Below are 5,589 nucleotides of genomic sequence, written 5' to 3' on the forward strand. Positions count from 1 at the left end.
AACCCCAGCAGCCCCCATCAAACATGGCACCTAGGTGGGCGGGGCCTGACAGATCGTCACAGCCAATGCTACCCAGTCACTTCAGTCTTGCCCCGCCCCATCTGCTACCAACCAACCAGGGCAGCGTCTGCGCAGCAAACCTCATCAGCCCCCATCAAACATGGCATCTAGGTGGGCGGGGCCTGAGATGGTCACATCCAATGCTACCCAATTACTTCAGCCTTGCCCCACCCCATCTGCTACCAACCAACCAGCGCAGTGCCTGCACAGCAAACCTCATCAGCCCCTATCAAACATGGCAATTAGGTGGGCGGGGCCTGAGATCGTCACATCCAATGCTATCCTGTCACTTCAGCCTTGCCCCACCCCATCTGCTACCAACCAACCAGCGCAGCGCCTGCGCAGCAAACCTCAGCAGCCCCCATCAAACATGGCGTCCAAGAGAGCGGGGCCTGCAGCCCCCATCAAACATGGCGTCCAAGCGGGTGGGGCGTGAACAGATCGTCACAACCAATGCTACCCAGTCACTTCAGCCTTGCCCCGCCCCATGTGCCACCAACCAACCAGGGCATCGCCTGCGCAGCAAACCTCAGCGGCCCCCATCAAACATGGCGCCCAAGTGGGCGGGGCCTGAGCTGACCGTTACATCTAATGCTACCCAGTCACTTCAGCCTTGCCCCGCCCCATCTGCCGCCAACCAACAAGAACAGCGCCTGCGCGGCAAACCTCAGCCACCCTCAGAAAAGATGTCATCCAGTGGGTGGGGCTTGAGCAGATGATTACATCCAATGCCACCCACAGTCACTTTAGCCTTGCCCCGCCCCATCTGCCGCCAACCAACCAGGGCAGCGCTTGCGCCGCAAGCTTCAGCCGCCCTCCTTTAAGATAGCGCCCAAGAGGGCGGGGAAAGAAAGCCCCTTACAGGCAGGACAGCCCTCAGCCCCGCCACCTTGGTGGCCTTCGCCCCTCCCACCACCACTGCGGCAAACAGGCCCCGCCCCCAGAGGGTACCGGGCACGCCAGCGCCGTGAGGCCGATGGCAGCCCGCAAGAAGGGGCATTCTTGCAGCCCCCAGACCCAGTCCAGGCAGCCCAGGTCTCCCGAGAGCCGCACTCCACCGCGGCAACAGGGATGGCACTGGTGTCCACCTTGCTGGACTCGCCGTGACAGAGCCCCTGGCTGTCTGCCCTAATGCCCCCGGGTTGTTGCGGTGGCCCCCGGCCAGTCAGGAAAGCGCGGAGAACCCGCAGCAGCCCCTCAGACCCCGGCCCGCAAGATGGCGGCACCAACGCAGCAGCCCACGCTGCGCCCACCCCTGCCCCAAAAAGGCACCAACCATCCACAGCCCGGCCGCCACTGTGCCCACTCCCGGACTGGGCAGTGGGCGGCCATGTACCATGCCTGCCGGCCCGCCCTGCCACAAGGGTCGCTGGCTTGCCGCGGGGCTCTTGGGCTTGCGGCAAGACGGCCACTCCGGCACAGCACCGTCACTACACCAAGGTCCGGCGGACAGGAGGTGCACGGGGCGGCCGAGGGCGCACTCACCTCACCTCAGTGCAGCGCAGCCTCGGGCGCGAACAGCCGCCTAGCGCACCCACATGGCGCCTGGCGCCCGGCGGCGCCACCAGCCCAGGGTGGACATCTCTCGCGCCTCCCAAACCTCTCCACCCGCAGCTCCCAGGCTTCTGCACCGAGGTGCAGCTCGACGCCTCCTTGTCAGGGCTTCTCTGCAGAGGCGGGGCTTCTGTGCTAGCCAATCAGCAGCCTCGCCGCCCTCTCCGGGCCCCCTCACCATGGCCCTGTGATGTGCCAATCAGGCTGCGGTTGCCACAGCAACGGCTTGGCGCGAAGGCTGGGGGCTGACGTCAGGGAGTAGCCGTGAGGGACCCCAAAGCCGGGTCTGGAAAAGGGGGGTGCGTTGGGTGGTGGGGGTGCAGCCCCCAAACAAACAAATGGGGTCGAAATGGAGTAAACCCCACTGAGATGCTCAAATGTAAAACCGCTGGAGAATAAAGGGACAAATGTACACAACTGTCTAAATGAAAAAAATGAAAATCCTGGCCGCAAAAACATATACATTAACGTCTAAAGACCAACAGGGAAGACAAGACTTCTCCGCCTGGGACACATGAAAGACACCGAGCTAATTTCCTTAATAAATGAAGAGCTCTTGGAAACCAACGAGATAAAGACCAAACCAAGCCAGAAAAATGGGCAAAGGGGACAAAACTGGCAATTCGCAAGAAAATCCAAATGGCTGGCCGACCTGCGAAGGAAACATAACGACCTATCTGCATAAAGAAATGCAAACCTGAAACACCGGGCACGTGCGGTTTATGAGAGCGGGCAGTCTCACACACTACTGACTTGTTTCCCACCAGCCGTCACTACAGACCTTCCACTGCGTGAGCCCACTGCATTGCCATTTAGTAAAACAGCGAGAAAGTGAGAGATAAAAATAATGAGATAGAGTTGGATGGGATTATTAAGGACCGAATTCTCAATAGATTTAGTGAAATATACAAGTTACTGAAGTTTGTAGAAACAAACTGGTAAGTGTTTTCTCATATATTTATTTGTTTTTTAAGGATAAACCCAACTACAGGTAAAACTGCTGGAAGGGCAGGCAAGAAATTGTTAATGAGTTACTTCTAGGGACAAGGAATGTGGGGTGGAAGAGGGATTTTTCCCTTCTGCCATCCATACTGTGAATTTCCTTGGCAGAAATACGTATCTCTTCTCTGGCAGTAAAATCAATGAATTACTAAAAGTTCACTAATATACTCTTTGGTCCAACTATTCCACTTTCAAGGAACTAAAAAAGCAAAGGAAATACAGAGATATACAGAAGATTCTATACAGGGATATTCACGGAGCATCATTTTTATCACAGAAACTGTGCTCCATAGAAAAGAATTAAACTGTATTCTGGTAAATTTACACAGAGTGATCTTAAGTGGCTAATAAAAATGCTGTATGATTTTAACTTTAAAGGAAAAAATCTGTAAGACGTGGTTAATTACCAAAAGGTGTTTACCTAAGGAGCACACAGACTTTAATACCCCAAATTAAACTTTGATTATACTCAAGGAGTTATCAGTGATTGCTTGCTACACTGAGAAGCTGCTTTATGTGTTTTTGATTCCCTAGACCATCAACAGTCTCTTTTCGCCCAGCAGTGCAACATAAACATAATATACGAATGAAAACACTGTGCTTATGAAAATACACGTTCAAAACAAGTTCCCAGCAGAAAGACTGAAGGTGACTGTGGCAGTACCCTGACTTAGGTTAGAGATTTTCAAATCTGGCTCACCTGGAGAGCGGTTAAACAATGCAGATTCCCAGTGTCCCACAGAGATCTTTGTTTTTCAGGTTCCCAAGGGATCCTAATGTAGGGTTTAGGTTTTGTAGGTGATTTTAACATATTTTAAGGATTCCGTCATCCCCCTCTCTCCTCAAAGACCTCTACCTGCAATACCAGTTTCTCTCTGGATCCTGAATCATTAATTTCCACCAGACACCACATGCTCTCAGAGCTCCTGCAGTTACTACTCCTTTGCTCAGCACCTCTTGGCCCTGAAAATGTCTCCTGATAGAGCAGTCTACTGCCGCTGACTCAATGGTCTTACCGTACATTCTCTCCTGCTAACATACGTGCCCCAAAGGCTTCCGTCGCTTCCAAACCCACTGAAATTGCTTGACAAATTTCAGCAATTCCTCATGTGACCAAGAAACTTGCTCTTAATCACACTTTATCTCTCAGTAATAGTCAACATCCTCATTAAAACAAGCAAACAAAAACAAAATCGCACGCTATCTTCTCTTATTTTTGGTGACAATTACATGGTCCTGGTTTCCGCCCCCCTATCAGTGGTCTCTCCTCAGTCATAAATGGCTTCTGCTCTGCTCACCATCTACACACTGGAGGGTCTTGCCTCAGAACTTAGCCACTAGTCTTCTTCATCAATGTCCACTCCCTAGGTAACAGCCCTTCCCTCCTCAGCTAGTCACATAATTTAAATGCCACCTGCATACCAATGGTTCCCAAATTCCAATCCTTTGCCACAGGAAGGTCCACAAAAGTGCCGTCTTTTGCTTGGAAACTGACTGATCCCCTTGGATGTCTATCTGGTAACTCAAAGCATTTCAAACAAATATTAATTTCCCCTTTCCCCATTTCTATAAACAGTACCAGTTGCTGAAGCAAAAACAAAAACAAAACAAAAATAAAAACAAACAAAAAAGCCTCACGATTGTTCTCGTTCCTTTTTTCCTTACCACCAGCATCCAATTTATCAGCAAGTCTTGCTGACCCTATCTAAGGCAAATCCCAAATTTGTCCCATGATTTCCCTTTCCATGGTAGTCCTAAGGAACATTATCTTCCTACAAAAACCCTTCTTCCATTCCAAACCCTTCCTCCAGTATTCTCCACACGGTATTAAGGGTGATCTTGCAAAGCAAAAAAGATGTCATGTTTCAGCTTGAATGACCTCCTGCCCCCCATCCCAATTGCATTTAAAGTCCAAAAGCCCAAAATTAGAAGAGCCAACATTATCTTTTGTCTTAGAGGACAATTAAATATAGGTGCTGTAAAATTTCACAATCTTTTTCTTCAATGCCTAATTTAAGAAATTCTTTCCCACACTGATGTCATACTCAAATAGCTGTGCATTTTAGTTTTCTTTATGGTTATTTTTGCCTATGTTCCGTGTTAGGGATCTAATTTTCCCCGGACTTTGTATCATATTTCTGTATATGAGCAGGTCTGTGCTTGAACTCTCTTGTTGGTCCCCTGATCCATTTCTCTATCTCTGTGCATTAAGGCACCATATTATTACACCTTTACAGTATCTCAGTATCTGAAAGGGTGACTGCCCTGCCTTGTTTTTCAAAGTGTCTGGCCCTACCTTGTCTTTCAAAATTATCTGACTCGTAGCCTACCATCTTTCAAATGATTTTTAGAAGCAGCTTTTAAAGTCTGATGAACTATCCTATTGAGATTCTGACATTTTATTAAATCCACACAGCAATTTAGAGAAATTGAAAACATTATACCAAGATCTGTCATCTTTGACCATCCTCTATATCAATATTTACTCGTATCTCTTATGGCCGTCAACGATACACTATAATTTTTTTCCCTATAAAGGCCTTATTTGACTTTAGGAGGTCCTTTTTCCCCCCTATTAGTTGTATAATTGGCTATTTGTTTCAGAATTACAAAAAAGTTGCAAAGATAGTACAAAACTTCCCCACCCCATTTTCCCTGATGTTAATACCTTAGGTAACCTTGCTACTTTGTCAAAAAGAAGAGATAATTAGCAGAAAACAAACTACAGACTTTATTTTGATTTTACTCATTTTTCCATTACTATCTTCCTTCTGTTCCAGGATCTCATTCTGGACACAGCATTACACTTAGTGATTACATCTCCTTAGGCTCCCCAAGGCTGCGACAGCTTCTCAGTATTTTGTAGAATACTCAGTTTGTTTGATATTTTCTCACAACTTGCACAACTTGATTTGGGTTATGAATTTTTGAGAAGAGTATCTGCTATATATATATATATATATATATATATAT

General features: G+C 48.2%; 1 protein-coding gene and 1 long non-coding RNA gene across 7 annotated transcripts in view; one reads left to right on the forward strand and one right to left on the reverse strand.

Annotated features, from left to right (window-relative positions):
- LOC111521177 (paternally-expressed gene 3 protein) overlaps window positions 1–1,689 on the reverse strand; it is a 71,534-nt gene extending 69,845 nt beyond the window's left edge. For 3 of the 6 annotated variants that reach the window (XM_023184403.2, XM_031934845.1, XM_023184401.1), the window contains exon 1: window positions 1,546–1,689. The gene's annotated coding sequence lies outside the window, so the exon portion shown is untranslated. The remainder of the gene's footprint in view (window positions 1–1,545) is intronic. The other 3 variants (XM_023184404.2, XM_031934846.1, XM_023184402.1) reach the window with 2 other exon arrangements.
- Window positions 1,690–1,864: 175 nt separating this feature from the next.
- Window positions 1,865–5,589, forward strand: part of LOC113225347 — a 7,526-nt gene continuing 3,801 nt past the window's right edge. Inside the window, exon 1 of the long non-coding RNA XR_003310008.1 lies at window positions 1,865–2,552. This is a non-coding gene — a long non-coding RNA (uncharacterized LOC113225347). The remainder of the gene's footprint in view (window positions 2,553–5,589) is intronic.

This window comes from Piliocolobus tephrosceles, chromosome 21, assembly GCF_002776525.5.
Source record: "Piliocolobus tephrosceles isolate RC106 chromosome 21, ASM277652v3, whole genome shotgun sequence".
Taxonomy (NCBI): Eukaryota; Metazoa; Chordata; class Mammalia; order Primates; family Cercopithecidae; genus Piliocolobus; species Piliocolobus tephrosceles.